The following is a 26,036-nucleotide window of genomic DNA, read 5'->3' as shown; positions in this document are numbered from 1 at the left end:
AGCTGATGGCACTGAGCCTGAGGTCTGTACTATGGGATCAATGCAAATAAACCTTTCCTGCCTTTGGAAGTCAGTCATGTCTACTCAAAGAGAAAAATGTTCATGGCAGAGTCACCAAGTGATTTATAGCTGGTGGCAATACTTCATTTAAATAAAACATTAATTTAACAATGCAACAGTGATTTCCTTGAAGCTGACTTTTCTGTAAGAATTATTAACCATAGAAACCACATTTCCTCCCTTCAAGCATACTGCCTTCATCTACTTTGTATTCAATTTTGTATTGGTGGTTAGTTCCTATTGAAAAATAAAAACAAAAGTAACTCTCTTAAAAAGTAGGTTTGACAAAAACTTACACCAGTGAAGCAAAAGCTATCAGGTAATGTAGTGTCCACTCCTTACACTGCATTCAAAATCACCCATAAGCGAGCTTGAAGCTGAGAAGAGCAGACCATTGCCTAACATTGCCTCTGGTATAGGAAACCTGCTCGCTGTGTTTCTGAGGACATGACTTTCCATCTACTGCGGGCCAGCTGTTTTTACCTTAGCATCAAAGATAAAGGCAAGGCAAGAGAAATTATGAAGAACAACTAGAAAACTGCAAGAAACTGTAGGGAGGAGCTTCGCGGAGTTTAGGAGAACATGGTATGACACAGTACCAAAAAAAAAAAAAATCACATTCCCATCAGAATAGTATTTCCTTCAGGTTAATGAGTGTGGATATAAAGTATCCATGCTGAATCCTTGGTAGTTCAAATGAAAATTGTATCTGAGTGCAGGAGAAGGCACAAAGGGAGCATTTGTATTAATGTGGACTTGTGTCCAACTTCAAGTGGCCCAAAAGCCCCACACAACCTGACAGGCAAAGGACAGGAGCCCTTAGGGCTCATCCCCTGCCACTTGTCAGCGATGACAGTGTAAGTGTCCTGGGAAGTGGCTGCAAACATGGGGCTGGTGCTACCCTTTTCCTCTTCAGGCTATTACATTCATTTGGTCTATATGACATTTAGGAAGGTTTACATTTTTATTGGGTTGTCTGGAAGAATGCTTTTGTATCTCTTAATTCTGTTCAACTACATTTTAATTTAAAAAGACAAGCACGTCAACCTATAAACATCCTTTTCTTAATGACAGTGTCAGTGTGGAAATTTAAAATTTCAAGTGCTCCTTATTTCCCTTTCCCACTAGTCCCACATTTTTCCTGTGTCTATGAATTCAATCTGAGACACGTGTTGACCAGAATGCTGCTCTCTGGCCACTTGCACCAGCACCCCAAAAAGAGCAAAATATGCCTACAGCTCTCTAAATTACAGAGGTGAGCTACGGAAGAAGAGATGAGAGCACACTGCAGAATATGCTTATGAACACTACATCTGAACAATCTCTAAGTCCTGCGACCAATTCACGTAAAAGGATCTTCTCAGAAGGGAGCTGCAGAGGAGGATGAGTCACAGCACACAGCCCCTACGTGTCTGGTGTAGGTGGCCAGGTTGAGCTGGAAGAGTTCCAAGTGCAAAAAAGTGCTGAGAGAACAAAATGCTTGCTCTGACACCTGTAACACTGACCCCATATTTTATCTGCTCTCTGAGGCCACACGTAGCACAAGTGCCCTCAAGAACTGCCACAAACTCAGCTGAAAGGCGGTGGAGGCAGCACTGGCAGAATTTCCTCCTAAAGGAAGTCTTTTGCAGGGGGATTTGACACTTCAGTTCCCTCAGACATCTCCCATTTTCTAGTCCCATTCCAACACAGCTGGCAAGCTCTGTCCTTGTGCTGAGGAGTTTGGAGATGCAGCGTTCCCCCAGGAAACAGAGCGTTAACTTCGTGTGCTGCCTTGGAATAAGCTGAAGCACTAAAGTTCATTTCAGACTACCCCCAGGTTTTTAAAAACACCAAGAAAACCAGCAAGTAATGTACTAATGCAAACCACTCCTGCAGCCCAAATGCGAGCAGCACTGATTGTGAGAATGCAGCACTTGAGAGGAACAGAGCCCTGGGAAGCAGGCGGTGTCCTTTGCGTTTCTGGGCAAGCAGGATGAGCACAAAGCACTCTGCAGCTACTGATGGCCATTAGGACTCCAGCCTTCAATGCACACTATGGGTACGGACAAAGATTCAAAGAGGTCCACAAGAAAATGAAGGAAGGGACTGTGCAGCTCTTGCACACAAACACACACATCTCATTCTAGTCAACAGCCCCCCGACCTCCCTTTTTTCATTGCATCTTCACTCGGCATTCACTTACAACTACTTGTGATAGCAGGGGCACATACTGCACCTGGTGTTACAGCCCTCAGGTCAACACCAGCCCCTAACTAAAAAACAAAAACCTCACTGTTTAAAGAAAACACACATGCAGCTCTATTAGAAGAGTATTTGCCATATTCCCGTTTCATCTCCCTTGCAATAATTGTATTTCATGTACTGCAAAAAGCTAGGGAAACTGAGCTCCTTATCTATAAAAACTACTGTACTTCTTTTCTCAAAGATTTGTCTCCAACAACAACCAAACGTCACATGAGTGAAAGTCTGAATGATATTGCACTCATGTGATTCTGTTTCTATGCAGGCTAAACCTCTCTTTTCTGTTTTGCATGACTCCACAAGCTTTTTTGAGATTTAAAAACTAATCCTATTTCACCAAAACATTTTTAGTTTGCCTCAGATCCAGTTACCCCCTTTGCCTTTATTGGCAGTGAAAGTTTGGATTCCTTTCAGCCAGCAGGCAGAGAAATCTGGAGGAATATATTTACATCTTTTAAAACTTGTAAAGAATAAGTAAAGGACATCGGTTATACCTCTTATGGGATTTTCAAGTCTTTAAATCTGTCTCGTAGGTGTTCTGCTTTGGAAAGATGACTTACTTCTAAACATTTGGCACATTAGAGAGTTATTCCAAATGCTTATAAAACTAAAAGTGCATTAGCATTTACTAGCTAATGCGATGGTGCAGTTCCAGCAGACACTACCCACCACACAGTTGTGTCAATATTTTTTTCTGACAACTCTCATTTTCACTGTTTGACTATGAGGTTTGTGAAAATTACAGAATCCTTGTGACAGTGCCATTCTGGCAATGCAGCTGCCCCATTCTCATGGTTTGTCGTTGCCTCCTCTCACAGAGGTAACCATACAGGTGCTTTATCAAAACATCTTGTGGATTATCTGATAGGAAAAGAAGATGTTCGCTCCTCCTCTCCGTTAGGCTTGGAAGTAGATAGAAAAAAAAAATACTGGAGAAAATTCGAATGCAATCTTCTAGGTAAGTGAAGTATGCCTTGCTGCTCTCCTAGTGAGAGCTGGAACTTGCAAAATATCCAAGAGTGTGAAAAAAATTCCTTTTCTTTTTGACATTGGTACAACATACCAGCACGGTCTGAACACACCAGCAAAGCTCCAGGCTTTGCCTCCCAGTGAAACAAGAAAAAGAAGTTAATTGGATAGCTGGATAAAATAATAATAATAATAAAAACATGATAGACGATATTGATCATCTAAAACAGTTAGTGGACTTCAAGTTAGAGAAAGCTTTGCTGTGAATTCCACTATGTAATTCAAACTATTTCTCCTTTCTTTCATACTTGTAGACCTTGAGCAGACCCAAGGATGAATCACTGTTAGAGTTCCAGCTCCATTACAGGACTGGGGCAATCAGCGATGCCATTTCAGTGATTTACACAGGCGATTCTTCTCCAGAAGAAACGGAGAAGGGAAAAGTACTGCAATGAGCTCGTTGCTCGGCAGAAGATTTTAATGGAGGGAATGGAAAGAAAAGCCAAGCCTGAGCTAGGAGTAAGCCCAAATGAATATGCAAATACAAAAATTGCGGGCATTTTTCTCTGGATTTTTTGACACCCATTATTTGGCCCACGAAAAGCTTGCCTAGCAGCTGCATTAGGCAGGGCTACAGGAGCACCAGGAGATCAAAGCAAAGAGACTTTGCATTTAAAACCAGGAACAATGATTAGCAGATACACACGAGTCTTCAGAGCAGATGACAGAAAATGCCACTGAGCAACACAGTCGCTGATGTACATGACCCATCACTAACAGCTTCAAATTGCACCTTTTCTCATCCTTTGCACTGGTATATCCTGGCCTGAAATTTAATTTTAGCAATTCTTCATTTAATAATTTTTCCAAAATTAAATAATTTTAATCCAAGCCTGCAATAACAGCATTTCTCTTCTCACTAATACACTGAAACGAATGAAAAGCTTTTGGATTACTTATCAGATAAAAACACATATGTTGCTTTTACTCCACACTCCATATAGTAGCATGTATAGCTCTTGTAACAATCAGATGGTGGGGAATGCACTGCGTGAAGAAATAACTACATTTATTTCAGATAAAAGCTACTGGCATAGAGCACGGTCCTACTCTGTTCTGAATTATGCATGTGTGCATTTCTCGATGAGCCTAAAAATAATACATGCTTTAGATTTTAATCCATCTTGAGAATTAGAATACGAACAAAAGAATACAGAGAAGTTAGATGTTCCTACTTGCAGTACTTCTGGTGGGGGTTGCCCACATCACTTATCATGCACTCCTTCTGGAAGTAAATGGACTGAGTTTTCTTCAGCAGTCAGTCAAACTGCAGTCGATTGAAAACCTCAGTAAAGGGCATGTCATTGCTCCAAATGACATTCAGTCAGCAGAGGAACATTTTGCAGAAGTCAATGGGAATGGTAATAATACATCCAGCAAGCTACAGAAAAAAATCGAGTGTGTCTTGGGGATAGGTAGGGAATTTATGAGTAGGGGAAAGAGGTCAGGAATAAAACCAATTATTAGTTGAAGTCAGAGTTGACCAAGAGGCTAAACTGGAAAAAAGGTCATAGCAAATGTTTCAGAATATAAAACACCATATTTTGAAATCAAAGTGAAATATTTCTTTTTGGACAATTTCATGTCTCATGTTAAAATATTTTTATAATGTTTTCATTTTCTTGAAATTAGGTGAATCTTGAAATCTGGGAAACAGCTTTAATTGAGCTGGCAAATATTTTAGTCTGAAAAGCAAAGCATTATACATTGTTTTGCCAACAATTCTATAATTGCTGTTTCAATTCAATCTGGTTTTGTTTCTTGCAAAATATTTGGTGCAGCCACTATGAAAATGAAAGCAAACTAAATTTACTAACCTTGGCCCAGTAATAATTCACGGTGATTTTAATTCAGTGGGGAATGTGAGTGTGCTCCCCAGAGCTGGGTAAAGTCGCCAGATTCTGCCAAGGTAAGCGCCCATACAATTAACACCAGAATGCTTGGCTTGCCATCGCTTGGTACCTGTGGGCATGCCTAGGGAATGTCTTTCAGGACTCAGGTGTGCTCCCCTTCCCTAAACCAAAATCAAAGTCCAAAGTTCAGGGAGAACTTTCATTTTTAAGCACTGCTGTTCCTAAAAAGGCTGATGGTACTGAAAGGGCGAGACAGCAAGACTTCACAGCTTCCTTTGGGAAAATGCAAGCAATTGATTCCCTGCCTTTGATGCCATCAACAGGAAACTGTCTCTAAGCTCTTGCCAAGGTCTAGAGAAAAAGCATGGGCCAAGGAAATAGTTAATAAAGAAACAGAAAAATAACCAAAATTGCAGTAAGTGGGTTTTGTACAACGACTTCTTTTGAGGTCTTCTCTTACAGCATCCTCTCTTCCTCAACAATCAGCATTTGTATTTCAACCCCTTTGTGCTTAGTTTGGAATGCTGAAAATAATTAATATTTCAGCGAGGATAAAAGGTTATGCAGCTTGAAGTCTATTACTTACTTGCAGAAGAGGCACAGCTCAGAGGGCAGTTGTTACACAAACAAGCTTCCAACCCAGGAGTGGAAGGACCACTTCCAAGGATGAGAAAGCAGCTCAGTTATTATTCATTTTTATTACAGTGGTACCCAGGCACTGCATAAATAGTATTTCTGTCTCAGTAATCTCTTGCTGAGCCAACCAACAGGATGCCAATTAGTGATCACTTTTTAATTTTATTTTTAGTTTTCTGCTTTAAACAACTGTCTACTGGTAAACTGACTGAGGTCTCTTAACTCACTTGAATAGTCCAAACAACATTCAGCTGAAGCTGAATCAGCAGCCTGACTGCGAGCAGATAGATAGATACAAATAAAATAATGACACCCTGTTAGTAAGCCGTTGAGCTATCAGCTTGTTTTTCTCTCCCTCCTGGGGTGCTGATATCAAAGACAGCAAAACATTCAGGTCTGAGGTCAGTTACAACTTCCCTGATAGAATATTTTAGCAAATGTGTTCAAGGCTCATTTTGCACAACCAGTTATAAAGACATATTGTCCAATTAAGATTATGTTATATAATAATAAAGATAAGTAAGTTAAACCATTTACAAAAATAACACCTTAGGAATTGGAAAACAGACCTGCTATAAATTTCTTTTATGAATTATTGTGAAATTCAGCCTTTGTACCACTTTAATTTGTACTAATTCTTTTAGAATTGGGTTAAATACAAAAATACATCTAAACAACAGAAATAGCACCAAAAAAGACATCGGGGAAAAAATAATTTGATAAATCTAAATAAAATTTATTAAAGTTAAATTTAATTAAAGCTAATAAAAATTGAAATTATTCTGTGCAACCAAGGTGCTCACTAATTTCAACTCTTAAGAGCTAGTTGATTTTTATTTCTACTGTGCATATTTTTTTTTTTTTTTTACAAAGTATGAGAACCCACAACAAATAACAAATATGGAAATCTGGGTATACATATATGAATATATTTGCCCACTTGCAAAGAATAAATACTGACCATATTTCCTCTAATTATTTATGACTAAAAGCATCTCATATCACAGTTTTAATGTTCATGCTGTATATGTAGATATCAAACACGTTGGCAAGATGTAAGGAAGACATACAAAACAATCTCATACAACGCAAAATATTTAAATGTCAAGAAGGTGTAATGTTCTTCTATTTTTTTTTCTGACATTTCTGCTATGTTTCTGTATTCTATTCAGTTGTCAGATACGAAATGACATCTTTCAGATAAATGCTAGCCTACTGTCCCTAAACCAAAACTGCCCAAAACAAAAAACAAACCAACAAAAAACATTCCTTCTGTGCCCCAGGATACAGAAAACAGAAAGACTGTTTGCTCTGGGAGGTAATTAAATGATACTGAGGACAATGTGTGTGTGTTTATGTACACGCACATGTTCACCATTTACTCAGAGCTGTAATTAAACGATAACACGTACGCAGGCACACACGCTTCTCTTTGCCAAATCAAAGAGGATGGAAGAATCAGCTGAGTCAGACATGCATCATTTTCATCATTTTTTGGGTTTTCCCAAATGTTTCACATATGAAATGTTAGCAATCAATATGTGCTAAGTCTTCTAACAGCACAGTCCTGTCTTGGCAATCATAATTCATAAGGCTTTTGATTTATTCAAATGCACTCCTAAAGGTTTATCTTCTCTGTTCATATAAATAATTATTCCTCAATTCACACTGCTTACTTTAGAACTTGCCATTTCTATATTCTGCCATGACACTGTGAAGCATTTGGAATCACTGACGTGGAATTAGCAACGTGACAAGAACAGTACTCAACAAAATTACTGTTACAATTTTTGCTAAAAGTCATTGCCAGATTTATAATGATCACCGTGCAGCTATGCTAAGTCTGTATCGGTTGCACTTCTGAGCCTGTTACAATTACTCAGCAGAAAGTGAATTTTATAGTTAATGCACACAATCAAGTGACTCTGTGGAGAATTGTTCTGTCTGTGTTCAAAAGCATTTATTTATACACCAATGAAATGTCTCTGTAATAGCAATTTATAAATGTTTATCGCTTATCTTTCAAAAGAGCTAAAGAGGAATTTAACTGAAAATTAAAGGTATTTAATGTATACTGAAAAGCAGAAATTGAAAGGAACGTTGTAAGACATGTTAGGAAAGGCTACAGATCGCTATCTGAGATGTGTGGTTCTCTTCTGTCTCCCAGCTGAGTAATCCTGAGCAAAGCAAGCAGATTGTATTCTTCACTCATACTCTGAACTCAGAGATTATCATTAGAACAACGATGTATTGATTTTTTTTTTTTTTTTTTTTTTTTTTAATATTCAATACCTTGGAAATGCATTCAGCTTTAACTGCTGTGTGTCTACCCCGCAACTCCTGGACTGTTCTTTCTCTGCGTTTACATAGGAACTACAAAAGATCACATCAGTGGGGAAGGCAAAAGAAGAATAACATATTGATGTTTCCTAAAGGACAACTGAAATTAAAATGTGGTTTTGATACATGCTATTAATGTCTCTGCTTAACAGTATTATTGCCCTTGGTAACAGTGCTTATTTTCAGATGAGTATTTTGCCTATTTTATGCACTAATTATCTTCAGATGATAACATTCATATTAATTTTAATTTCTCTAATGTAAAAACATAATAGAATTTAAATTCTCTAATGCAGAAAATCCACATGGCAGTAGATTTTTAATTTATCCTGCATATTGTACTTCTGTTGGTCCACTGATGGCTGTGTGAGAAAGTTCATAAACTATCAGATTAGCAAAACACTTCTACTGAAATAAGCCCCTGAATTCTCAGGAAAGAAGTACAAAAGGAGATAAACAATGAGAAAATGTCCCAAGAGCAAGCAGTCCCACCTGATTCAATTACAAATTTGCCTACAGAACAAACTCAACAGAAATGGAAAACCCTACCTGAAGTCCAGCAATGCCGACAGGATAATGAGTACAGCACAGGGATGTCGGGGCTATTTGCCCTTTTCCCACAGAGGAGTCCGACACAGTGGTGGCTCCTCTTAGTTCCCCAGGGAAAGAAAGCACAACTGCAGATAAACCACTACCGCTCTCCTCTGCTTCTTTGTGGGTTTTCTGTGGAGGTTTAGGAATGATGGCGTGAGGACCAGGTTTTGCCTCATCAGATGCCACTTCCTCTTTTCCCCCCTCAGAATTTTCTCCCATTAGTAATGCATTAATATAAACATGTCAAAAGTTTTTCAAGGTCCTTGTCAATTCAGTACTTGAAGTAATTGGGGTAACTCCTGTCTGGAAAAAATAAAAATAAAAAGATCTCAACCATTTTATTCCATAAAGTTCATCATAGCCAATGTATTTGTTCTGCTTGCCATGGTTCAGTTACCTTAGGTCACAAAACTCAGCTCCTGTAGTCTATTCAATCCCAACTTTCCAAATGCTAATTTTCTTCCAGTCTTTAATATCGCTAGACAGGGGAAGTAAAACTTGGTTATGAGAAATGCAGCCACTAAACACAGTTTCCCATTCAAGAGTCTAACTCATACTCTTGTGGAAGAGCCCTGGAAACATAATTCATTTCTCATCCTTTCATCCACTTCACACAGTCATTACACCTGAAATTTTTCATAGTAAAAACCAGCACAACACACAACTCTGCTGTCTGCAAAGAAACACATCGTATTTAGTAGTACATAGGTACACAGGTCAGCCATACTGCGCTAAATACTGATTTCAGATGGCACATCCCCTTCGCTCCTGAGACTGCACAGAGTGGAGAGGTTACAGAATATCCTAACCTGTGCCTGCCCCACGTTATAACCTCACTGGTCCTTCAATCTTTTTGCATATAGCATTTTTATTTTATTTTTTTTTTCAAAATTCTTCTTCTTAAGTCTACAATTTGAATTACTATTTGGAGGATTTATTCTAACACCAGTTTTCGCTCACCATAACTACAATGGAATTCGATATACTATAGCTGACTAATATATGCCTTATCGTGGAGCTTTGATACCAAGTTTGAGCTTATCTAATACAACTTGCATTAATTCCCAAAGGAAAGAGCTCAGGAAAAAAAAAAAAAAAAAAAAAAAAAAGATCGCTACTACCTTATCTCTGTAATCTTTCAGTAAAAAGGCACCACAGAACGTATCAAGGCTTAAACTTAATATATACTTCCTTTATTTTCAGCCAGTTTCCTAAACTTCGTTAAATGATTTTGTGTCTGTGGATTTCAACCTGCTGGCAACTGCGTAGGCCACTTTATACACACTTCTGCCCCAGTGAGTTTAAATGTTATTTTACACTCTCAATTGAACACTGAAAGGGCAATGTTACACACTGTATTAGTGTTGAGCGCTGTTGCAGGGGACTGTCTTCCAAAGCAGCCCCAGAATTATCTTCTAGACATTATTACCAAGAAACTGAAAAAAAAAAAAAAATCAGTTCACTCCCTCCAAAAATGATGAAGTAGGCATAGGAAAAACTGTGGGGTTGGTTCTTTTTTAAAAGCAACATTTGGGGCTTTATTTTTCCCTGCACAATTGTGAAGGACTTTTCGTTTTTGGAGAGCTAAAAAAGAAACTTAAGGTTGTTTTGTTATCCAATTCCAGGAACCGCAACTTGTAAGGAAACTATCACATGTCGTGAAGATGATGCATAGAAAAACCTGTGCCAGAGAACAGAAAATTCAATTAATTAATTTAGTATTGTGGATGTATCATCACAGCCGAGTCCTCATTTACAAAGAGCATACCCCTTTGGTCCCCAGTTGCTACAGCCTTCTAGCACCCTCCTCACTGAAACTGGGATCTTCTCAGATCAAATCTTCAGCCTGTAGCCTTCCTCTCTATTTACAGCTGGGCAGGGCTTCACAAATATTTATAGATAGGGAGCACTTCACAGAAGATACTGGTTCCTTTTAACTCCTGGATCCACATACATGAGAAGCTGTTTGTCCCTCGGAGAGACGAGATAATAAGCACGATAAGAAGCATCTTCTGAAGTATATTTCTTAATGCACACTGTATTTAAATACAAGCCTTTACCTTATGATGATCTCGAGCAGCTATTTATAAAAATAAATTTGCTGAATACAGCAAGCTTACACAGATGGACTAATCTAAGAAGAACTTCAGTTCCTCACCAGCTCTTCCAGAGCTAAAAGGTTTCTTAGAGAGCACACTGTAAAAGAGAAAACTAAACCAAAACAAACGCTTTAAAATACACTCAGAATTTCTCAGGACAATGTATTTTGTCCTGCTGTACCTTTGAATGCCTACAATCTTGCTGCGTAAGAATTGTAAAAGTGCATATGAAAAGATAATATCAATACCACCCTGTTAAAGCACGAGACAGACGCACAATAGCTGACACGTGAATGTAGCTGAGGAAAACCTGCCTTCCACCTTCAGGAAGAATTTGGAATTAAAAAAAAAATGAATATTTCTGAATTGACAGATATATTTTTTCCTCCCTTATTACATCCTTACTTTCATATTCACTTGCCATTCATCTCAAACAGAACGGAAGTACCTAGGAAAATGCCACAAGACAGGATTAGGTTTAAAAAAGAAAAGAAAAAAAAAAACCTTGCAACCAAGCTCCAGGTCATCACTGCCTCTGCAAGTTGATTACTCAACTCACTACTAATCTGCTGCACAATGCAATTTGATTTCAATTTCCCAAGGAGGTGGAGGAAGGGAGGGGAGAATGTATCCAGCTGACAAAGCCCTGCCTAGGTTAAATTCTGTTGAAAGCTCTCTGCAGAGAAACTCACAGCAAGAATGGCAAAGGAAGTAATGATTGTTCATATTTCTCCACCACTTTTTCCTTTATTTAGTCAACAAAAATGTTTAATAATCATGACCATTTTGTCCTTTTTCACTCACAATATTCTCTAACATATAGCTAAACCCTGTCACAGTAGAGAAATGGAATTGTTTCCAAATAGGGATAGATAGCTATTCAGTTTAGTGCAATTTTTGTTTTAAATAAAAAACTACAAGATTTTTGGTTAATTAAATTTAGCATTGATGCTCAACATACAGCTTTCAAATACTATTCCTTCTCATGGAACCAAGATTTAAATACCTATGGCACTGCCATCAGAGTAAATAATTTAAGAATTTATTTGCCATGATACCTTAACAAAACAGCTCCTGAACATTTCACTAAAAATGCTATGTTTATTTCCAGTGTTTTGAAAAGGAAGATTGATAGGGACTTGCAAAACAGCTTGCTTCAGTGCACGTACATTTCAGCATTGGATCACCAAAATCCGTCAGTTTACTTCCAGTCTAATCTGTCATTTCCACTGCAACAGCCCACTGGAAGTTATTCCATCTGCACATTTCATGACAAGCAGCTCATTAGTTTCTTATCTACCAACCTACTTAATTACATCACGTAGTATAACTTCATTAATTTTAAAAGCAGGGATATGCCATTCTACACATCGATTTCCGTATTTCGATCCTGTCTCCAATGGATGTTTTGATCCCTGCTGCAGAATCTGCTGCTCAAGCAGTTTGAAATTCAAAACAGTGAGAGCTGGGTTTGTGTAACTCAGAGTGCCAAATGCAGCACATGAAGTAAAAGAACATTTTGACATTAACCACGATTCGTAACAGTTGACCTTTTGAATCAGATCAAAATGGCACTTCTTCAAAGCTGCATCCGCTCTAATCAAATATAACGTAAAGCAACAAGGGACTTTCACTCAAATATTTGCAGGGCTCTTTAATTGTTCAGCTGAAATATTTCCACTTTATTACACTGGGGAGATTTACATGAGCTTATTGTAACTTTATAGATTTGATGTGGTTTAAATTATGAAACTGCTTTATAACTTCCTATGTAAAGATCCAGATTAGAATTTCCTTAATCAGCTCAAACATATAATATTTGAATTAACCATTCTTACAGTGTGCTTTTCCTGATAGGGATTTATCACACGCAAGACATGGGTATACAGATTTACTCAACGGAAAAAAGGTGAAGTAATCAAAGCAATGGAAGTGTGCCTTGGCGCTCCGATAGGCAATTAGCACCAGCTACAACGTGGGCTCTGCAGGCTGCTTTTTAAAAAGCCCCAGTAGTTCAAAGAACATTTTTGGAAGTGGTCTTCTAGACCCACTTGCCACAATATATCCTCCAAATCACCACGGTAATTCTGTGTAACTACAACATCAGGGCAGAAATGTTTGGACTTTACTGACTTACCTACTTACCAAAGATTTCAATGAGAAAGAAAAAAAAAAAAGTGGACTGTCATAACTAATATACTGAAGTGCATTTGGGGAATCCTGGGTCTGATTAACTTTGAGTGATCCGAAATCTCAATGTTATGCTGTCGATCAAAGCGGGACAAGGCGCCAGCTTGCTCAAAAGCTGAGTCTGTATCCCCGAATCTCAGACGAGGGGGTGACAAAGGGAGTTTTCCATCCCATTGGAAATAAAAGTTTTACAACCTGCATGCTCACACAGATGAAAACACCGTCTGGTTACCCATACATATCTGTGTTATAAACAATCGGGATGAGTTGTATTTTCATTGCTTTAACCCAATCGAGACGGGGTTCTTAAATATCATTTTCTGATCGATGCAGCCAGCCATCACAGCCACTGTGTTAACATTATGTGAAACCTCTTCAGAGACAAGATGACTAAAAATAGCTGCCGGTACTTACAATCCCTGCAGAAGAGTTTCAAAAGTGACTAATACCTTGAAAATGTGAAATTCTTTAATAGATTGTATTTTGAGAAAACAGAAGCTAAATAGTTTCTGAGAAAATAAGTCTCTGTACAAAATGGTCTTTACCTGTATTTGCAAACTCCTTGACAAGAGGGCTAATTGAGGCACCTGGATCAAGCAGCTCACATTTTGAATTCCCGAGTACAGACTGCTCCACTGATGTCACAGGGAAAATCATTATTGCATTTGTTTTTCTAAGAAATTGAAAATTCACTTCAATAGCTAATACAGGTCCTACTGTTAGAAAGGCAGCTGCTATCATTACGTCTGACCAATTTGCCAATAACAAAAGGGACAATTTGGGGAATATCAGAGCACAATGACTCTCTAATACTTTAATGTCCAGTCATTCTCCAAGTTAATTGGTCAGTGCACCATGCCAGAAATTTCATAGAAAATGTTACGCTACAGCATTCCATTTTCCCGTGCAGAAAACCATCCTTCTCTGCAGGCCTGTCGGCACAGATACAGCCCCTAATTCAACAGAGCACTTAAGCCTGATATTTAATGCTTTATTTCAGCAGAATTCAAATGCACATGTAAGTGCTTTGCTGAACAAGGAAGGATTTAGGCATATGCTTAAGTACTTTGCTGAACTGGGACCACACTACTATTTATAGAAAGCTTTTTGTTCCGGTTTTATTGTTCAACACTTATAGTCATCCTATGGCTTTTCCTTCTGTATACTTTCCCCTAGCAGAGCAAAGTATTTAGGGACACAATTTTCTTCCAGAAGTCAGAGGTTTAAAATCAGGGTGGATATCATAAGCTTCACTGATCTCATCTTTCTTTGGCTGTATTTACAGAAGAATATGAAAAAAAAAAAAATGGACTGAATTGTAGGGAGGTTATGAAGCCAGAAGTCACACGCAACAACAGGTTGGAAAGGCCTTCCCCCCACTCAGGAAGGACTTTTCCTGAGAACTAAACACTAATGTGTGCACCTGTAAGGGTTCACTTCAACTTGTCCAGGCATCCTTCAGTGTGCAGCACTCTGTTCCACAGGCACAGAGATTCAGGCAGGATCATGTCCAAAGTAGAGTCTTATTCAGCTTGAAAAGACATCAGCGTTGTGCATCCATGGCCGCTGCAGAGGCAGGGTGCTAAGCAATAAGCAGGGAGTGAGAAGACAAAGAACACTTCCCAGTGACTTCCAGTTCAACACCAGTGGCTGTGGGGATTCATGCAGAAAGTTGTCCCTCTCCATGGCAGAGGGATCTGGACACATCAGCTCCCCTTTCAGGGTTAACAAACATTCTCACAAATGTTTGCTTTATGAACCATTCTCTGCTCACAGCTTTTGATGTGCTAACAAAAATTCCACATCTCACTAAAAATCTCTAAATATCAGGTTTGCTTTGCTAAAAATGCCAGTGATCCACTGTTGTTCTTTTACAGATTTTGTCTCCCCACAAAAATATACATGGGGCTTCAGTTTTTTGTATTTATACTCAGACTACCCAAAGACAGTACTGTGTTTCTGGGATGATTGAAAAGCCAGTTGGATAAAACTGGTAGGTTTAATTGACAGTCCTCCTTTAAAATGGATGTAAAAGGCATGTACCCATCCAAAGCAATAGCACATAGAAGACCACATTGTTTTAGGGGGAAAGGTTTGTCTAGATATCTTTTGAGAATGGGAAGAGATAAAACAAAAGAGGAGAAGCAGACAGTAAAGGAAAGAGAATGAAGGAGAAAACAGCCAGCTCCTCACTGGTGCGTAACCACTAAGGCTGCGGCACCGGGCGCGTCTGCGCGCTGCCGGAGGAGGCTGGGAGGGCAGGCAGGGCACCGCTGCTGCTCCTTGTGATGCAGAGCCCGTGCTGCACAGCAGCAACAGCCCCTGCTTCACCCACCTCCTGCTCCCTTCCCCTGCAAATCCACCTCTGAGCTTCTGCTGGGGGAAGCTGGCAGAGAAATGCCTTGTGCCTGATTCTCCCTGCGCTCCACGGAGCGGGATCTCATACATCCCGCTGCTCCTAGGCAGGCTGCATCAAAGGCAACCCCACCAACAGCTTCTCCTGTAACTTATAACTTTCAATCTTGGCTGCCTATATGTATCAAAGGGGGCAAAATCGTCCCCCCAAACACACTGTTTCACCAGAGCGCCCCAGCAACATAACCCACAGACACTGAATCAATGGCAGAAAGTCTTCACCTTTTTCAGGAGGTACTGAAGCAGACTCCAGTAATCTTCAGCTGAATTATTAATCGTGACTTATAAGCCTTTTATACCATTATAATGGGAAGTTCTCTATTAGCCACCAATTTAGAGTGCAATTTTCAAAAACATCCAAGTGATGTAGATGCACAAACCCCACTGACAAGCCAAATGCCATTTGGCTTCCATTCCTCCCCTTTTTAGAAATCTTGCCCTTAACACATTAAATATTTCTACTGTGTTATCTGCAACTTATTAGACAATCAGGCCTTAAATGCAGCTTGGAAATGGTCTCTTGACAGGAGCGCTTGACTTAGAGCTAAGTTCACAGGTGGGATATTCCTCCTTCAAGCAAATTTTAACTGGAAAGTTTTTCTGTTCTAGGCAGGTTCTACCTGAGATGCACTGGTTCTCAGCACAGCACCTGCAAGAGGAACACCAAGAGAACTGGGATTTTCACACTGGGAAGAGGCTGGGTTGTTTCTGTATGCATACAAAAAGCCATGCTTCACTCCTCTGTAAGTGGCTTTAATACTCCTTGTGAGTAACATCACAAACACCTTGCATTGCTTTCCACTTACAGTAGCACTTTCCCTCCGAAATTCTCAGTAGCTTTACAAATAGTAATGAATTAACCCTTGAGACATGCGGGTTAAGTACATACTGCGGCGGTTTAATTATTAATCCCAAACAGTAGCCCAGCAAAGGCAAGCGGCTTGCATGAAGTCAGAAAGCATCGCCTAACAAAGCAAGTAATAACACACAGTCTTAGTTGCTCCATGCCATGCCCTGGCCATCACACAGAGGCATTTTTTTTTTTCATCTTTTCAGGCTGCTGCCTTGAGGAGGAGCCATGTTATATTACCAAGGTGGAGCTGGGCAAACAAGATAAAGGTACAACTGTGGAATATGTTACTAAAGCTGCAGCTGCATTTTATTCTGATTAATAGGAAAGTACTGACTGAGACCTTACTGGAAGCAATACATTTCAGGTGAGCATTATCAGAAGCTGAGAGAATTCACTATTGTACTAAATGGAAGATGTGAAAGAAGCACAAAAAAAAAAAAAAAAAAAAAAAAGTGGAATTCAGGGCAGCAACTTCAACAAACTCAGTCAAATGATTGGTAATGCCTCCTGAAGAGATGATCTTAGAGTCTAGGAGTTCAGGAAACCTGACAGTTTATTAACAAAGCCTGTATAAAATAGTGCAACAGATTATCTCAATGCAGAGGAAATGGAAGGAGCATTGGGAGAGACAATTACTGTTACATCCAGAGTCTTCTAAAGGCTTTGACTATCAGAAGAGATTGTACAAAAGGTGAAACAAGAACACTAAACAAAGAACAGGTAGAAAAGAATGGCAGAAATGTCTCGGCTATGATCCAGATGAGCCAACACACAAAAGGATCAACAACTAATGAGGGACATAAAAAGGCAACCAAAAAAGGATCTATAAATACAGCAGCAGTAAATGGGAGACAAAGATAAGCAACAGTTCTAGGATTTAATGGGAAAGGAGAGAAAATAACAGATGGCTAAGAAAAAGCTGAAGTGTTCAGTACCTCCTGCATATTCTTTTAATGTCTAAAGGATAATGGAGAATGAAAAAAAAATAAATCAAAAGTGATTTTACCAAGAATACAAGACTACAGGCCAGAAGAATAAAGAACAGACTAAAAAATGTCAAGAGAAGCCAGATGTACTCAGTTTGATAGGGCCTGTTGAAATTCACTGCAGAGGAGTTGAGGAATTACCTAAAGCCATCCCCAAACATTAGCTATTATATTCAATAATGCACAAAGAAAGGGTAAAGTTCCCAAAGGACCATGAAGAGGCAAAACCAGTATGCAACTTCAAAAGAAGCGAGTCTGCGATGAGAAACTGCAAACCAATCCACCTCTCTGTTATGCCCAGGAAAATGTGGAAGCAAGCTAAATCATCACATCAGCACCTGAAGGATTAGGTGCCGGAAAATAATCAAAATGTCAAATCAAAGAAATTCCCTTTTGATATGGTAACCGGCCTTATAAAGAATGGAAGAACAGTAATTGACAATGTACACTGGCTACAATAAGGCACTCAGTAAATGCCCAATGTGATATTTTCACAGGACAATAAGGATTGATACGAAATTGAAGCTTAAGGGGCACTCAGGTCCTTGTATTCCATCCCTGGGATGGAATTCCACATAGCAAACTGAAATAATATATTTGACAGCCAGACAAATGTTAGTAGAGAAAAATGTTTGTGAAGTAGGCGAGTAAGGTTTGTATCATCTTCAATCCACTAGTGGACACAAGCAAGCTGCAAAAGAAAACTTAATATATTGAAGAAATTGCTCAACGGTAAACTTGCTCAACAGTAAACTGGAAGCAAAGGAAGTCCAAATCTACAAATCAAGCAAAAATATAAAACAGAGCAAGGTTGAGTTCTGCTGGAAGGCACTGCAGACTATCAGTAACAAATAATATAATGGTATTTTTAAATAAATCCTATGTCACACCAGGATATGTAACAGGAATGCTGTAAATAAAGTAGCCTTTCCATTTTCTCCACTCTCAAGAAACTTGCAAAACAAGAGAGGAAAAAAAAAAAAAAAAAAAAGGAAACACAAAACAAAACGAAACTCACAAGGAAATTCACAGTAAATGCAACCCCATCTTGTCAGCTTATTTAGCTAGGGAGCAATAAACGGTAGCAGTGCCAACAAAAAAATATATAGTGAACACTGTTGGGCCAAACAAAAAGCACCAGAACACTGAATCTTTTGAAGGAAACAAACCTCACAGATTGTAAGGGCATTTTCTTCCTCACATTTCTCTCAAATCCTCCAGCACTTGACAAAACCAGAAAGGCTACAACGTATACCACATGAATTTTTCAGAGTAATTAATCTTTCAGGAAGACTCAGTCTACCTTTTTCAGAATGATTATTGTGGGTTTTGCACATTTAAAAATGAATGGGCTTACTTTTTGACAGGTCTTTTGGACAGCCAGTGATTACTATCATTAAGAAGAATCCAATAACACGGCATGGATCTTTTCCATATATATATATTATTTATTTCTTTTTACCATTTTTTCTTTATGTAATTACCTTCTACCATACGTAGGCCAAAATTCATGCCAGTCTTCTACTTTTAAAACATAAAAAATGAGTTAAAGCTAATAAAATATTCTATGTGCTAAGAAAATGTTTGTGAATGATTTGTAGATTTTGTAGATAAAATAATGCATTAAAAATGCATTTTAAATTCAGACTACAACTTTAATGTAGCAAAACAGTCGCATATATACCTAATATTGCCATTAATTAGTTTTCTAGTGTAACTTTATTCTCAAAGGTAGCATTTTGCTTTTATAGAAACTGTAGTCCAGCACCACCTAAAAATGCACAGAACAATTTCCTCAGGTGACAAAGAACAAAAATCTTCAGTGTTCTGGGGAATAAGGTGAATTTACCTTAAGCTTCAGCAATTGCTACCAACAAAATTGCTAAGTAATCTGATATTAGCAAAGGCCTTTTTCTTTTTCTCTTGATTATCTACGATCTTCATTATCCCACCTAAAAACATTTTAAGACACCTATGCAAATGCTTTTCAGGAACCCATCAACCCATTGGCAATTTCAGTTTTGGTTACAAAACCCCCACACAAGCTGCATATTATTTCAAGCTTCTTACATCATTAGCCTGTTTCAAAAATATCGGTATTACTGAAAGGTTTAAAACATCAAGACAAAACTTGCAATACAGAAACTGAAACACTGGATAGTGTAATATAGGGGCCCCTTCTGTACATTCTGAATGCAATCACATCTCCCACGATGGCAGATTTCCCGTTAGCAGGAATAGCTTCCACTGATGAAGAACGGCTATTCAATAAGCAGGACACAATATATATGTTCAGCAAATCTATATTCAAGGTGACACTGACTTCCACACAGTACAGCAATGCAGAGGCTTGAAAAGCGTCTCCTGCTTGCAGGGAGATATCAAAAGGAATAATCTAGTGCTATTTCCACTATTAACCACCAAAAGAAAGCCTCAACACTCATCAGAAGACTCCCGAATCCTAAAGCGTGCATGTAACATGGAGTGGACAGCAGCAATTGTGGTATCTTTAAACACTCTTCAGCCCTGCTGGCTGATTCTACGTTAGACATACCCCTGGTGCAGCTGAATGAAAAATGTTGTAATGTGTTAACAGGTAAGTTAGGCTATAGGTAATTCCACAAACACTACAGAATTTATGATTTATTAAGCTTAGAAATATAAATACTGTATATAGAGAGCTGCAGTCTTGTGGGCTTCATGCTGCACAAAATTGCTCAGAGCATGAGCTGTACATCCGAGGCCAAGCTTGGCAGGTGGGAGAGGGAAACTCACTTCAGTCTCACAGCTCTGAACCCTGCCCCAGCTTCAATGATTAAGACTAATCCCTCCCTGATGAATTTGCAAACCTATTTGATGGTTTCCATATACACATACACTGCACACACAGAGTGCTCCATGCAGGCAAGACAGGGCACCTCCCTCACAGGAAGCATCAGTGAAAGAAACCCGTTGGGGTTCCGAAAACCCCAGCGCTGTTACTTTTAAAGGCATTCCACCACACAATGAAGAAATTCACTGTGGAAACAAAGACCCTTGTATTGACGCTGTACTACCTAGCACACGATATCACTGTTGTTGCTCTCTCACGCTCAGAACCACACCACAATGTGGCCTTCACATGCACTCGGCACTCAATGTGACAGCGTCAGGGAGCTGAGCAGTTTGGGGGTGCATGGCCCAGAAACAGGAGCCATGGGAAGCCTGTAAGAGCTGCCAGCAAAGCCAGTCCTTAAGACCAAAGGAGAGAAATAGCTGCGTGCAGATAAAGAAGTCTGCACAAGAGAACAGCGACTGAGGCTGCAAGGGTGCTGACCTGAGCATCTGGACTGAAGAAACTCAGGCTCCTTCAGAATTGCTGTTATTTTTCTGCAGGACTCAAGGTATGCAATGAACCCTCCAAAATACACTTGCTATTGTATGTGTTAAATATGTAACAACTTCTGCTTCTAAGAAACATTTAAAGCCTTTTTAGTTTACATTCCAGTGTGTGGAGGGCGTCCCTGCAGCACAGCAGCTCTTTTATTTATATGCTGCAAAATATTCAAGAATTCGGAATGTAAGGTGCAGAATCCGTGAAGATGAGACCTTTTACCCTTTTACACCAAAGACCCAGAAAAATGCCAGTTAACATATCAGTTAGAATACAGATCATTATTATATAATATAGATTACATTGTGATATATTTGAAGCACTAAGTATAAAAGAGTTGGCTACACCTATAAAATAGAAGTCTGAAATATTTCAGTGCTAAATAACTCTGTTTATGGAAGAGGAAACCTTATTCAGAGTAAGCTTCAAAAAAAAATTTGATCTAACTAATAATTTTGTAGAACAAATATAAAGACCAACGTGTATCTCTGCCACTCTTCCATGCATTACTGTCATGTCTGTTATCCTGCTACATGTAAATATTGTTTATCCATGTTCAATTTTCCTTTCTCAAAGATTTTAGATTTTCCTTTTCAGACAGTCAAAACTATTTTACCTTTTGCACTTGTCACGTATGTTCACAAAAGAAATAGTTTGCATTTATACTAATCTTTGTTGTTGTTTTTTTATATACTTAGCTTTGTTTTGAAGCAGAATTCTTAAGTTTATCTGACACACATTCCGATGGTAAGCTTTATCAGAAGTTTGAACTTCATTCAGATGTTTATTTTAAAAGATTTCAGCAGCCACACAGCTTTGTTTAGATGTGAACTTTCTTCCCATTCCAGATTCTCTCTCTTGCTATCATCTTCCATCAGACTATCACCAAGAATCTTTTTGCAGACATTTTTCCACAACTACATTCATCATCCTGCACCTATTCTGAAGTCGCAGTGCGTGTTATGGGGAATTTTTGAGTACAAGCAAGTTTAAGCTCACTTTCTAGATTTTAAACTATTTTAAGTTATGAACAAGTAACCACAAAATGCAGCTGTTGTTAATATAGATAAACTCTAAGCTAACACCTAGAGGATTAGCTGTCTTCAGGCAAATACTCCCACTTTCTAGTCCCATCACCAAAGTTGCTGTGGTAGTTGATCTCCAGTGCTTTATTCTTAGCTAACAAAGGATGTGGAACCAAAGAGATGCACCAGGTCTGACTCAGCTACCTACAAGCAGGTAACTAATGCTGCCCACGGTGCCACGTTGTGTCTGATAGGCGACATGGGATGTAGCTGAAACTCCCACCCCTCTGAAGTGGGGGTGAAAAGCCAAGTGGGGCACCCCAGGGCATCAAGGGACACCAGGAGGCTTCGTTGAGGAAAATCAAACCACTGGGTATTCCCACGGTCCGTTTGCTCTCCCCACTGCTTTCCTCCAAACTGAATCCCATCGAGGTGACAGCACCACAAACAACGTGCAATTTTATTAACTGCCATCTCCCTATAGAACTTGTCAAAAAACAAAAAAAGTGTTCTTCAGATAATCAGCAAACAGGCAATTGAATGGTTATAAGATATGGTTTGGTTAGGGAAACATGCCAGAAATTTGGATCCAATATCACTTGGAAAATTAAGAGGTTGTGGTACTGAGTTTATAGCATGTGAACAAAACACAACACTGGTAATGATATCAAGCGCAAATTAAAGGTAAAGTAATACTTTGCATTGTGAAATTAAAATATTCATTTAATTCAATGTTGAAGTGTTAATCTTGACGCTGAACTAAGCAGTTGATACAAATTCTTTTGTGTTGGGAAGAACTTCCAGCAATGCTCACCGTCGAAATGGAGGTCAACATTAGATCATAAAGTCATTTTCAAGAATACTGAGCTAGTTTAATAGCAAGACGCACAGACGTACACAAGCCACCACTCCTTCACATAAACATCCTGAAAATGTTGGATTCCACTTCAGTGGCCACATTAAAGCACGTTACATGAAGGTGAGTGGACAGGATCAGAAACAAAGAGCTGCTTGCAAACCTGACCGTACACGGTCCCACTCATCTTCAAAGACCTCCCCACGCATCCAGGGCTGGCAGTATCTGCCAGCAAGGTATCTGTAGCCTGGAAAAGGTCCCTTTTCACTGCGTGGGGGTTGAGTTACAGCCCTGTCAACTTTCACGCTGTTTATAAACTTACATTGTAGTTTATTTCAGCAGCAGTGGAGCCCTACTCTATGCCTTTGCTTTTAGCTGCCCTGTCTTCACATCACCTTCTCTTGGTATCGGTGCTCCTCAAATGTCACTTGACAACAAAATACGTGGCAGATGAAAAGGAAATAAAGAAAGCGTTAGCACAGAATTAGGTTGTGATGGTGTAACGTGATAAAACAGCACAATAAGGTAGGGAAAAAAAAGAAAAAGAAAAAGAAAAAGAAAAAGAAAAAGAAAAAGAAAAAGAAAAAGAAAAAGAAAAAGAAAAAGAAAAAGAAAAAGAAAAAGAAACAGTGAAAATGATCGGCTAGAAACACAGAAGCAGCAGTCAACTTTTTGACAGTTCAATGGGGTACAGGAGCGGGCAGAGGTCGGGGGAGGGCTCGGCTCCTTCGGCTCGGCGCTGCTCCGCCGGAGCGCTGCGAGGCTCCGCGAGCAGCCGTGGGAGCGGGGACCCAGCCCGGCCCCGCAGCTCGGCGGTGCGGGAGCGGGGCGAGATCCCCGCCCCTGGAAGCGGCTGCTCCTTCCCTCGGCTCCCCGCAGCGGGGGAGCAGAAGCCTCCTCCCGGCTCCTTCCCCCGGCTCGGGGAGCTGCCCCCCGCCGGGTGCGGGACGGGGAGGGTTCCCTTCAGCCCTTCGCTCGCCCCGAGCCCGGGGGCAGCGCGGCCACCTTTGCCCGCCCGTCCCCGCCGCCTCTCGCAGCGGAGCCCCGAGGGCTGTGCGAGCGGTCAGCGCCTCTGCCCCGCGGGGCGACCCCGGGCAGAAGCCGCCCGCATCCAGCGCCCCGAGGGAACATCCCTCGGCCGCATCCCGCCGCTCAAGGTCACCTCAGCGCAGGGCTGCCCCCCCCGGGGGTCGCCGCTCCCCGCAGCCCCCAAGCAGCACCGGTAGATCCGGGCCGCGCCGGACTCCTGCTCCTACCTGAGCCGGCGAGCGGAGCCGAGCCGAGCCGAGCCGAGCGGAGCCGCCGGGAGCGCGGAGGCGGCCGCTGTCCCCTCAGCAGCGGCGGCGGCGCCCGGGGAGTGGGGACGCGCACGGCGCCTCCCTCCTGCGCCGGGCCGCTGCGCTGCGGTGGGCGGCGGCGGCGGCGCTCCGTCAGACTTAGCGGGGCCGCGGCGAGCGGGGAAGCCCCGAGGGTGGGGGGGGGGGGGGGGGGGCGGGCAGCGCCTCTCCCCTCCCCGCCGAGGTGCCGGCCCCAGCGGAGCGGAGCGGAGCCTCCCCCGGCAGGGCTGGGGCTCCCCTCAGCGGGGAGAGGCCGGCGCCGCGCCCGGCTCCGCCGCGGCTGCAGGGGGCGCGCAGCTGCGCCCCCCGCTCAGCGGGCTCGGCCCCGGGCTCCCGGGTGGGCGCCCCTCAGGCCCCGCGGAGGGAGGGGAGCCCTGGGGGATGCGGGGGTCGCTCAGCCTTCACCGCTCGTCATGGCGCTAATGTTCGCCTCTCGCAGCCCCGCGTGCTCCCAAAAATGTCAGGGGACCGGTGAGGGTGGCTCTGAGCTCAGCGAGAGGGGCTTGAATCGTATCTGTCAACAGCAAAAGGTCCCCACCTCGCGTCTTCTGTTCCCTCAGCGCTCACAGATTTCTGTCAGAATCCTCCACAAGACGCGAGAGGGCCTCACCCTGACCGAGAGAAGGGGGCTCTGGCCCTGGGGCACAGCACCTGTCAAAGATGCCTAGGTTCGTTCCCACTTCATGAAGGAGGCTTGACGTACAGATTGCCTACATGAAGTAAACTGAGGAACTAGCACTCCAGTATGAGGAAATTAGTCCCCTCCCAAGGAAAAAAAAAATGTGGATTTAAGATGCTTCTTTTCTTCACAGCATTGCAGAATGGCATCTTTGAAACATTTCTAGAGCGATTAAAGTGGGTTATTTAACCAAACCTTCCTGATTTTATACATAGACTCAGATTAGATTTCCTAAAAATTCTGCTATGTCAAAGAGTCTTGCCACCACAAGAGTTAAAACTACCCACCAACCATCTCCAAAGCTGAACTGAAATAGAGAGAATTTGGAAGAGGAGACCAAAAAAAAAAAAAAAAATGCTTGGTTGGTGCTGTGGACTTCTGTTTGGTGTAAAAGATTCATACCCATTGCATAACACCTACAGACTGCTACCGCAGACAACACTAGCATTTTATGTGGAAAAGTAGAACTCTTCCACCTCTTTTTACTGGTAAATAGCAGTGCTGGCCAGCCTTGGTTGTTTGAGAGATGATACGATGTTAATTATATTCTGATTCTTATCTTGGCTTCTTCCTCAACGCCATTTAAATTCCAGTCTTAACCTTATCTCAGCAAGGACTTAGGAAAAAGTAGGACAGCCAACAGAACAAAAGTACAAGTCCCTCCACATCTTTTCAAACTACTTCTAGCTTATTTGATACTAGGAGAAGCTGTAACCATATCTTTGTAGTAATTTCACGCAAATTAATAAAACACAAACTTGTAGTTCTCACAAAGTCCAGTCATTACCTTTGGAAAACTTCAGAAACCTGTAAGTATTCTGTGAATATCTAGATTAGTTCTCTCATTTGATCTTAAACCACATGCTTACTGTCAGCTGCACATCAACATTTCTGGTGCTTTCCCTGATACATCACTCAGTGTCATCGTGAAGATCAAACAAACTGAGAAAACCTAACCAAAAATAGCAACATTTCTGTTTTGACAATGCTTGGAAAGGTGGCTGAGAAGGCCTGAATGAAGTGTTTACAAAAATAATCGTGCAAACATTAGGTAAATCTGGAGCTATTTTCTGCTTGTGCTTATTAATCATTTAAAGCAGATGATTGGAGTACCGTTTGAAAGCGTTCGGTGTGCATTCTTACTCAGTGCAGGCAAATACATTTGACTAATAATTCTGCACTGCATAAAACCATCATGTCCTACAGACTATTTTCACAGAAATGTAAAATTCCCCACACAACCTTACACTGTTAAACATAAAGGACCACAAAGCAGAGTTCTGGGTTCGAATATTATTCAGGTCAGCCTCTGAGCGTATGACTTGTCTCATCAGAACATCCACAGCTGGTCAGCTACTGCAGCTGGGACTAATAACCACAGAGCAGAACAAACAATATCTTAAGATATTCAGCCCCTATGACTGATTTTTAAGTGATGGTGAAATAGCAAAATTGCATGGCTCTTTA

The 26,036-nt window shown here is 40.8% G+C and overlaps 1 protein-coding gene across 11 annotated transcripts in view; it reads right to left on the bottom strand.

The window, feature by feature from the left end:
* Window positions 1–23,940, bottom strand: part of ATP2B2 (ATPase plasma membrane Ca2+ transporting 2) — a 415,521-nt gene extending 391,581 nt beyond the window's left edge. For all 11 annotated transcript variants that reach the window (XM_082768047.1, XM_082768054.1, XM_082768052.1 and 8 more), the window contains exon 1: window positions 23,810–23,940. The gene's annotated coding sequence lies outside the window, so the exon portion shown is untranslated. The remainder of the gene's footprint in view (window positions 1–23,809) is intronic.
* Between the last annotated feature and the right edge of the window lie 2,096 nt (window positions 23,941–26,036).

This window comes from Aythya marila (assembly GCF_965140915.1).
Source record: "Aythya marila genome assembly, chromosome: 10".
Taxonomy (NCBI): Eukaryota; Metazoa; Chordata; class Aves; order Anseriformes; family Anatidae; genus Aythya; species Aythya marila.
The sequence above is the reverse complement of the archived record's forward strand: the minus strand, read 5'-3'. Positions and strand labels throughout refer to the sequence as shown.